We start from the raw sequence: 11,610 nt of genomic DNA on the forward strand, positions 1-11,610 counted from the left end.
CGGTTTTTCAATATCAGTTTTTCAATATTTGGTTTTCAATATCGGTTTTTGAATATCGGTTCTAATATCGGTTCAATATCAGTTTTTCAATATCAGTTTTTGAATATTTGTTCTCCAATATCGGTTTTTGAATATCGGTTCTAATATCGGATTCAATATCGGTTTTTCAATATCGGTTTTGCAATATCAGTTTTTCGATATAGGTTTTTCAATATCGGTTTTTCAATATCGGTTTTGCAATATCAGTTTTTCGATATAGGTTTTTCAATATCGGTTTTTCAATATCGGTTTTTCAATATCGGTTCTAATATCGGTTTCAATATCAGTTTTTCAATATCGGTTTTTCAATATTTGTTTTCCAATATCGGTTTTTCAATATCGGTTCTAATATCGGATTCAATATCGGCTTTTCAATATCGGTTTTTCAATATCAGTTTTTCGATATCAGTTTTTCAATATCGGTTTTTCAATATCGGTTTTGCAATATCAGTTTTTCGATATAGGTTTTTCAATATCGGTTTTTCAATATCAGTTTTTCAATATCGGTTCTAATATCGGATTCAATACCGGTTTTTCAATATCGGTTCTAATATCGGATGCAATACCGGTTTTTCAATATCGGTTTTTCAATATTTGTTCTCCAATATCGGTTTTTGAATATCGGTTCTAATATCGGATTCAATATCGGTTTTTCAATATCGGTTTTTTCAATATCAGTTTTTCGATATCAGTTTTTCAATATTTGTTTTTCAATATCGGTTTTTCAATATCGGTTCTAATATCGGTTTCAATATCGGTTTTTCAATATCGGTTTTTCAATATCAGTTTTTCAATATTTGTTCTCCAATATCGGTTTTTCAATATCGGTTTTTCAATATCGGTTTTGCAATATCAGTTTTTCGATATAGGTTTTTCAATATCGGTTTTTCAATATCGGTTTTTCAATATCGGTTCTAATATCGGTTCTAATATCGGTTTCAATATCAGTTTTTCAATATCGGTTTTTCAATATTTGTTTTCCAATATCGGTTTTTCAATATCGGTTCTAATATCGGATTCAATATCGGCTTTTCAATATCGGTTTTTCAATATCAGTTTTTCGATATCAGTTTTTCAATATCGGTTTTTCAATATCGGTTTTGCAATATCAGTTTTTCGATATAGGTTTTTCAATATCGGTTTTTCAATATCAGTTTTTCAATATCGGTTCTAATATCGGATTCAATACCGGTTTTTCAATATCGGTTCTAATATCGGATTCAATATCGGTTTTTCAATATCGGTTTTGCAATATCATTTTTTCGATATAGGTTTTTCAATATCGGTCTTTCAATATTGGTTTTGCAATATCAGTTTTTTGATATAGGTTTTTCAATATCGGTTTTTCAATATCGGTTTTGCAATATCAGTTTTTCGATATAGGTTTTTCAATATCGGTATTTCAATATCGGTTCTAATATCGGTTTCAATATCAGTTTTTCAATATTTGTTTTTCAATATCGGTTTTTCAATATCGGTTCTAACATCGGTTTCAATATCGGTTTTGCAATATCAGTTTTTCGATATCAGTTTTTCAATATTTGTTTTTCAATATCGGTTTTTCAATATCGGTTCTAACATCGGTTTCAATATCGGTTTTGCAATATCAGTTTTTCGATATCAGTTTTTCAATATTTGTTTTTCAATATCGGTTTTTCAATATCGGTTCTAATATCGGTTTCAATATCGGTTTTTCAATATCGGTTTTTCAATATCAGTTTTTCAATATTTGTTCTCCAATATCGGTTTTTCAATATCGGTTTTTCAATATCGGTTTTGCAATATCAGTTTTTCGATATCAGTTTTTCAATATTTGTTTTTCAATATCGGTTTTTCAATATCGGTTCTAACATCGGTTTCAATATCGGTTTTGCAATATCAGTTTTTCGATATAGGTTTTTCAATATCGGTTTTTCAATATCGGTTTTTCAATATCGGTTCTAATATCGGTTTCAATATCAGTTTTTCAATATCGGTTTTTCAATATTTGTTTTCCAATATCGGTTTTTCAATATCGGTTCTAATATCGGATTCAATATCGGCTTTTCAATATCGGTTTTGCAATATCAGTTTTTCGATATAGGTTTTTCAATATCGGTTTTTCAATATCAGTTTTTCAATATCGGTTCTAATATCGGATTCAATACCGGTTTTTCAATATCGGTTCTAATATCGGATTCAATATCGGTTTTTCAATATCAGTTTTTCAATATTTGTTCTCCAATATCGGTTTTTGAATATCGGTTCCAATATCGGATTCAATATCGGTTCTAATATCGGATTCAATATCGGTTTTTCAATATCGGGTTTTCAATATCAGTTTTTCGATATCAGTTTTTCAATATTTGTTCTCCAATATCGGTTTTTGAATATCGGTTCTAATATCGGATTCAATATCGGGTTTTCAATATCGGTTTTTCAATATCAGTTTTTCGATATCAGTTTTTCAATATTTGTTCTCCAATATCGGTTTTTGAATATCGGTTCTAATATCGGATTCAATATCGGTTTTTCAATATCGGTTTTGCAATATCAGTTTTTCGATATAGGTTTTTCAATATCGGTTTTTCAATATCGGTTTTGCAATATCAGTTTTTCGATATAGGTTTTTCAATATCGGTTTTTCAATATCGGTTTTTCAATATCGGTTCTAATATCGGTATCAATATCAGTTTTTCAATATCGGTTTTTCAATATTTGTTTTCCAATATCGGTTTTTCAATATCGGTTCTAATATCGGATTCAATATCGGCTTTTCAATATCGGTTTTTCAATATCAGTTTTTCGATATCAGTTTTTCAATATTTGTTTTTCAATATCGGTTTTTCAATATCGGTTCTAATATCGGTTTCAATATCGGTTATTCAATATCAGTTTTTCGATATCAGTTTTTCAAGAATTGTTCTCCAATATCGGTTTTTGAATATCGGTTCTAATATCGGATTCAATATCAGTTTTTCAATATCGGTTCTAATATCGGATTCAATACCGGTTTTTCAATATCGGTTCTAATATCGGATTCAATACCGGTTTTTCAATATCGGTTTTTCAATATCAGTTTTTCGATATCAGTTTTTCAATATTTGTTCTCCAATATCGGTTTTTGAATATCGGTTCTAATATCGGATTCAATATCGGTTTTTCAATATCGTTTTTGCAATATCAGTTTTTCGATATAGGTTTTTCAATATCGGTTTTTCAATATCGGTTCTAATATCGGATTCAATATCGGTTTTTCAATATCGGTTATTCAATATCAGTTTTTCAATATTTGTTCTCCAATATCGGTTTTTGAATATCGGTTCTAATATCGGATTCAATATCTGTTTTTCAATATCGGTTTTTCAATATCAGTTTTTCGATATCAGTTTTTCAATATTTGTTTTTCAATATCGGTTTTTCAATATCGGTTCTAATATCGGTTTCAATATCGGTTTTTCAATATCGGTTTTTCAATATCAGTTTTTCAATATTTGTTCTCCAATATCGGTTTTTGAATATCGGTTCTAATATCGGATTCAATATCGGTTTTTCAATATCAGTTTTTCAGTATTTGTTCTCCAATATCGGTTTTTGAATATCGGTTCTAATATCGGTTTCAATATCAGTTTTTCGATATAGGTTTTTCAATATCGGTTTTTCAATATTTGTTCTCCAATATCGGTTTTTGAATATCGGTTCTAATATCGGATTCAATATCGGTTTTTCAATATCGGTTTTTTCAATATCAGTTTTTCGATATCAGTTTTTCAATATTTGTTTTTCAATATCGGTTTTTCAATATCGGTTCTAATATCGGATTCAATATCGGTTTTTCAATATCGGTTCTAATATCGGATTCAATATCGGTTTTTCAATATCGGTTTTGCAATATCAGTTTTTCGATATAGGTTTTTCAATATCGGTTCTAATATCGGTTTCAATATCAGTTTTTCGATATAGGTTTTTCAATATCGGTTTTTCAATATTTGTTCTCCAATATCGGTTTTTGAATATCGGTTCTAATATCGGATTCAATATCGGTTTTTCAATATCGGTTTTTTCAATATCAGTTTTTCAATATCGGTTCTAATATCGGATTCAATATCGGTTTTGCAATATCAGTTTTTCAATATCAGTTTTTCAATATCAGTTTTTCAATATCAGTTTTTCAATATCGGTTTTTGAATATTTGTTCTCCAATATCGGTTTTTGAATATCGGTTCTAATATCGGATTCAATATCGGTTTTTCAATATCGGTTTTGCAATATCAGTTTTTCGATATAGGTTTTTCAATATCGGTTTTTCAATATCGGTTTTGCAATATCAGTTTTTCGATATAGGTTTTTCAATATCGGTTTTTCAATATCGGTTTTTCAATATCGGTTTTGCAATATCAGTTTTTCGATATAGGTTTTTCAATATCGGTTTTTCAATATCGGTTTTGCAATATCAGTTTTTCGATATAGGTTTTTCAATATCGGTTTTTCAATATCGGTTTTTCAATATCGGTTCTAATATCGGTTTCAATATCAGTTTTTCAATATCGGTTTTTCAATATTTGTTTTCCAATATCGGTTTTTCAATATCGGTTCTAATATCGGATTCAATATCGGTTTTTGAATATCGGTTTTTCAATATCAGTTTTTCAATATTTGTTCTCCAATATCGGTTTTTGAATATCGGTTCTAATATCGGATTCAATATCGGTTTTTCAATATCAGTTTTTCAATATTTGTTCTCCAATATCGGTTTTTGAATATCGGTTCTAATATCGGATTCAATATCGGGTTTTCAATATCGGTTTTTCAATATCAGTTTTTCGATATCAGTTTTTCAATATTTGTTTTTCAATATCGGTTTTTCAATATCGGTTCTAATATCGGATTCAATATCGGTTTTGCAATATCAGTTTTTCGATATCAGTTTTTCAATATTTGTTTTTCAATATCGGTTTTTCAATATCGGTTCTAATATCGGTTTCAATATCGGTTTTTCAATATCGGTTTTTCAATATCAGTTTTTCGATATCAGTTTTTCAATATTTGTTCTCCAATATCGGTTTTTGAATATCGGTTCTAATATCGGATTCAATACCGGTTTTTGAATATCGGTTTTTCAATATGAGTTTTTCGATATCAGTTTTTCAATATTTGTTCTCCAATATCGGTTTTTGAATATCGGTTCTAATATCGGTTTCAATATCGGTTTTTGAATATCGGTTTTTCAATATCAGTTTTTCAATATTTGTTCTCCAATATCGGTTTTTGAATATTGGTTCTAATATCGGATTCAATATCGGTTTTTCAATATCAGTTTTTCAATATTTGTTCTCCAATATCGGTTTTTGAATATCGGTTCCAATATCGGATTCAATATCGGTTCTAATATCGGATTTAATATCGGTTTTTCAATATCGGGTTTTCAATATCAGTTTTTCGATATCAGTTTTTCAATATTTGTTCTCCAATATCGGTTTTTGAATATCGGTTCTAATATCGGATTCAATATCGGGTTTTCAATATCGGTTTTTCAATATCAGTTTTTCGATATCAGTTTTTCAATATTTGTTCTCCAATATCGGTTTTTGAATATCGGTTCTAATATCGGATTCAATATCGGTTTTTCAATATCGGTTTTGCAATATCAGTTTTTCGATATAGGTTTTTCAATATCGGTTTTTCAATATCGGTTTTGCAATATCAGTTTTTCGATATAGGTTTTTCTATATCGGTTTTTCAATATCGGTTTTTCAATATCGGTTCTAATATCGGTATCAATATCAGTTTTTCAATATCGGTTTTTCAATATTTGTTTTCCAATATCGGTTTTTCAATATCGGTTCTAATATCGGATTCAATATCGGCTTTTCAATATCGGTTTTTCAATATCAGTTTTTCGATATCAGTTTTTCAATATTTGTTTTTCAATATCGGTTTTTCAATATCGGTTCTAATATCGGTTTCAATATCGGTTATTCAATATCAGTTTTTCGATATCAGTTTTTCAAGATTTGTTCTCCAATATCGGTTTTTGAATATCGGTTCTAATATCGGATTCAATATCAGTTTTTCAATATCGGTTCTAATATCGGATTCAATACCGGTTTTTCAATATCGGTTCTAATATCGGATTCAATACCGGTTTTTCAATATCGGTTTTTCAATATCAGTTTTTCGATATCAGTTTTTCAATATTTGTTCTCCAATATCGGTTTTTGAATATCGGTTCTAATATCGGATTCAATATCGGTTTTTCAATATCGTTTTTGCAATATCAGTTTTTCGATATAGGTTTTTCAATATCGGTTTTTCAATATCGGTTCTAATATCGGATTCAATATCGGTTTTTCAATATCGGTTATTCAATATCAGTTTTTCAATATTTGTTCTCCAATATCGGTTTTTGAATATCGGTTCTAATATCGGATTCAATATCTGTTTTTCAATATCGGTTTTTCAATATCAGTTTTTCGATATCAGTTTTTCAATATTTGTTTTTCAATATCGGTTTTTCAATATCGGTTTTTCAATATCGGTTCTAATATCGGTTTCAATATCGGTTTTTCAATATCGGTTTTTCAATATCAGTTTTTCAATATTTGTTCTCCAATATCGGTTTTTGAATATCGGTTCTAATATCGGATTCAATATCGGTTTTTCAATATCAGTTTTTCAGTATTTGTTCTCCAATATCGGTTTTTGAATATCGGTTCTAATATCGGTTTCAATATCAGTTTTTCGATATAGGTTTTTCAATATCGGTTTTTCAATATTTGTTCTCCAATATCGGTTTTTGAATATCGGTTCTAATATCGGATTCAATATCGGTTTTTCAATATCGGTTTTTTCAATATCAGTTTTTCGATATCAGTTTTTCAATATTTGTTTTTCAATATCGGTTTTTCAATATCGGTTCTAATATCGGTTTCAATATCGGTTTTTCAATATCGGTTTTTCAATATTTGTTCTCCAATATCGGTTTTTGAATATCGGTTCCAATATCGGATTCAATATCGGTTTTTCAATATCGGTTCTAATATCGGATTCAATATCGGTTTTTCAATATCGGTTTTGCAATATCAGTTTTTCGATATAGGTTTTTCAATATCGGTTCTAATATCGGTTTCAATATCAGTTTTTCGATATAGGTTTTTCAATATCGGTTTTTCAATATTTGTTCTCCAATATCGGTTTTTGAATATCGGTTCTAATATCGGATTCAATATCGGTTTTTCAATATCGGTTTTTTCAATATCAGTTTTTCGATATCAGTTTTTCAATATTTGTTTTTCAATATCGGTTCTAATATCGGTTTCAATATCGGTTTTTCAATATCGGTTTTTCAATATCAGTTTTTCGATATCAGTTTTTCAATATTTGCTTTACAATATCAGTTTTTCAATATCGGTTCTAATATCGGATTCAATATCGGTTTTGCAATATCAGTTTTTCAATATCAGTTTTTCAATATCAGTTTTTCAATATCAGTTTTTCAATATCGGTTTTTGAATATTTGTTCTCCAATATCGGTTTTTGAATATCGGTTCTAATATCGGATTCAATATCGGTTTTTCAATATCGGTTTTGCAATATCATTTTTTCGATATAGGTTTTTCAATATCGGTCTTTCAATATTGGTTTTGCAATATCAGTTTTTTGATATAGGTTTTTCAATATCGGTTTTTCAATATCGGTTTTGCAATATCAGTTTTTCGATATAGGTTTTTCAATATCGGTATTTCAATATCGGTTCTAATATCGGTTTCAATATCAGTTTTTCAATATCGGTTTTTCAATATTTGTTTTCCAATATCGGTTTTTCAATATCGGTTCTAATATCAGATTCAATACCGGTTTTTCAATATCGGTTCTAATATCGGATTCAATACCGGTTTTTCAATATCAGTTTTTCGATATCAGTTTTTCAATATTTGATCTCCAATATCGGTTTTTGATTATCGGTTCTAATATCGGATTCAATATCGGTTTTTCAATATCGTTTTTGCAATATCAGTTTTTCGATATAGGTTTTTCAATATCGGTTTTTCAATATCGGTTCTAATATCGGATTCAATATCGGTTTTTCAATATCGGTTATTCAATATCAGTTTTTCAATATTTGTTCTCCAATATCGGATTCAATATCGGTTTTTCAATATCGGTTCTAATATCGGATTCAATATCGGTTTTTCAATATCGGGTTTTCAATATCAGTTTTTCGATATCAGTTTTTCAATATTTGCTTTACAATATCGGTTTTTCAATATCGGTTCTAATATCGGTTTCAATATCGGTTTTTCAATATCAGTTTTTCGATATAGGTTTTTCAATATCGATTTTTCAATATCGGTTTTTCAATATCAGTTTTTCAATATTTGGTTTTCAATATCGGTTTTTGAATATCGGTTCTAATATCGGTTCAATATCAGTTTTTCAATATCAGTTTTTGAATATTTGTTCTCCAATATCGGTTTTTGAATATCGGTTCTAATATCGGATTCAATATCGGTTTTTCAATATCGGTTTTGCAATATCAGTTTTTCGATATAGGTTTTTCAATATCGGTTTTTCAATATCGGTTTTGCAATATCAGTTTTTCGATATAGGTTTTTCAATATCGGTTTTTCAATATCGGTTTTTCAATATCGGTTCTAATATCGGTTTCAATATCAGTTTTTCAATATCGGTTTTTCAATATTTGTTTTCCAATATCGGTTTTTCAATATCGGTTCTAATATCGGATTCAATATCGGCTTTTCAATATCGGTTTTTCAATATCAGTTTTTCGATATCAGTTTTTCAATATCGGTTTTTCAATATCGGTTTTGCAATATCAGTTTTTCGATATAGGTTTTTCAATATCGGTTTTTCAATATCAGTTTTTCAATATCGGTTCTAATATCGGATTCAATACCGGTTTTTCAATATCGGTTCTAATATCGGATGCAATACCGGTTTTTCAATATCGGTTTTTCAATATTTGTTCTCCAATATCGGTTTTTGAATATCGGTTCTAATATCGGATTCAATATCGGTTTTTCAATATCGGTTTTTTCAATATCAGTTTTTCGATATCAGTTTTTCAATATTTGTTTTTCAATATCGGTTTTTCAATATCGGTTCTAATATCGGTTTCAATATCGGTTTTTCAATATCGGTTTTTCAATATCAGTTTTTCAATATTTGTTCTCCAATATCGGTTTTTCAATATCGGTTTTTCAATATCGGTTTTGCAATATCAGTTTTTCGATATAGGTTTTTCAATATCGGTTTTTCAATATCGGTTTTTCAATATCGGTTCTAATATCGGTTTCAATATCGGTTTTTCAATATCGGTTTTTCAATATCGGTTTTTCAATATTTGTTCTCCAATATCGGTTTTTGAATATCGGTTCTAATATCGGATTCAATATCGGTTTTTCAATATCGGTTTTTTCAATATCAGTTTTTCGATATCAGTTTTTCAATATTTGTTTTTCAATATCGGTTTTTCAATATCGGTTCTAACATCGGTTTCAATATCGGTTTTGCAATATCAGTTTTTCGATATCAGTTTTTCAATATTTGTTTTTCAATATCGGTTTTTCAATATCGGTTCTAACATCGGTTTCAATATCGGTTTTGCAATATCAGTTTTTCGATATAAGTTTTTCAATATCGGTTTTTCAATATCGGTTCTTCAATATCAGTTTCTCAATATTTGCTTTACAATATCGGTTTTTCAATATCGGTTTAGAACAATATCGGTTTTGCAATATCAGTTTCTCAATATCAGTTTTTCGATATCAGTTTTTCAATATCGGTTCTAATATCGGTTTCAATATCAGTTTTTCAATATCGGTTTTTCAATATCGGTTCTAATATCGGTTTCAATATCAGTTTTTCGATATAGGTTTTTCAATATCGGTTTTTCAATATTTGTTCTCCAATATCGGTTTTTGAATATCGGTTCTAATATCGGATTCAATATCGGTTTTTCAATATCGGTTTTTTCAATATCAGTTTTTCGATATCAGTTTTTCAATATTTGTTTTTCAATATCGGTTCTAATATCGGTTTCAATATCGGTTTTTCAATATCGGTTTTTCAATATCAGTTTTTCGATATCAGTTTTTCAATATTTGCTTTACAATATCAGTTTTTCAATATCGGTTCTAATATCGGATTCAATATCGGTTTTGCAATATCAGTTTTTCAATATCAGTTTTTCAATATCAGTTTTTCAATATCAGTTTTTCAATATCGGTTTTTGAATATTTGTTCTCCAATATCGGTTTTTGAATATCGGTTCTAATATCGGATTCAATATCGGTTTTTCAATATCGGTTTTGCAATATCAGTTTTTCGATATAGGTTTTTCAATATCGGTCTTTCAATATTGGTTTTGCAATATCAGTTTTTTTATATAGGTTTTTCAATATCGGTTTTTCAATATCGGTTTTGCAATATCAGTTTTTCGATATAGGTTTTTCAATATCGGTATTTCAATATCGGTTCTAATATCGGTTTCAATATCAGTTTTTCAATATCGGTTTTTCAATATTTGTTTTCCAATATCGGTTTTTCAATATCGGTTCTAATATCAGATTCAATACCGGTTTTTCAATATCGGTTCTAATATCGGATTCAATACCGGTTTTTCAATATCGGTTTTTCAATATCAGTTTTTCGATATCAGTTTTTCAATATTTGATCTCCAATATCGGTTTTTGATTATCGGTTCTAATATCGGATTCAATATCGGTTTTTCAATATCGTTTTTGCAATATCAGTTTTTCGATATAGGTTTTTCAATATCGGTTTTTCAATATCGGTTCTAATATCGGATTCAATATCGGTTTTTCAATATCGGTTATTCAATATCAGTTTTTCAATATTTGTTCTCCAATATCGGATTCAATATCGGTTTTTCAATATCGGTTCTAATATCGGATTCAATATCGGTTTTTCAATATCGGGTTTTCAATATCAGTTTTTCGATATCAGTTTTTCAATATTTGCTTTACAATATCGGTTTTTCAATATCGGTTCTAATATCGGTTTCAATATCGGTTTTTCAATATCAGTTTTTCGATATAGGTTTTTCAATATCGATTTTTCAATATCGGTTTTTCAATATCAGTTTTTCAATATTTGGTTTTCAATATCGGTTTTTGAATATCGGTTCTAATATCGGTTCAATATCAGTTTTTCAATATCAGTTTTTGAATATTTGTTCTCCAATATCGGTTTTTGAATATCGGTTCTAATATCGGATTCAATATCGGTTTTTCAATATCGGTTTTGCAATATCAGTTTTTCGATATAGGTTTTTCAATATCGGTTTTTCAATATCGGTTTTGCAATATCAGTTTTTCGATATAGGTTTTTCAATATCGGTTTTTCAATATCGGTTTTTCAATATCGGTTCTAATATCGGTTTCAATATCAGTTTTTCAATATCGGTTTTTCAATATTTGTTTTCCAATATCGGTTTTTCAATATCGGTTCTAATATCGGATTCAATATCGGCTTTTCAATATCGGTTTTTCAATATCAGTTTTTCGATATCAGTTTTTCAATATCGGTTTTTCAATATCGGTTTTGCAA

The sequence above is a fragment of the Andrena cerasifolii genome, chromosome 10 (genome assembly GCF_050908995.1).
Source record: "Andrena cerasifolii isolate SP2316 chromosome 10, iyAndCera1_principal, whole genome shotgun sequence".
NCBI lineage: Eukaryota > Metazoa > Arthropoda > Insecta > Hymenoptera > Andrenidae > Andrena > Andrena cerasifolii.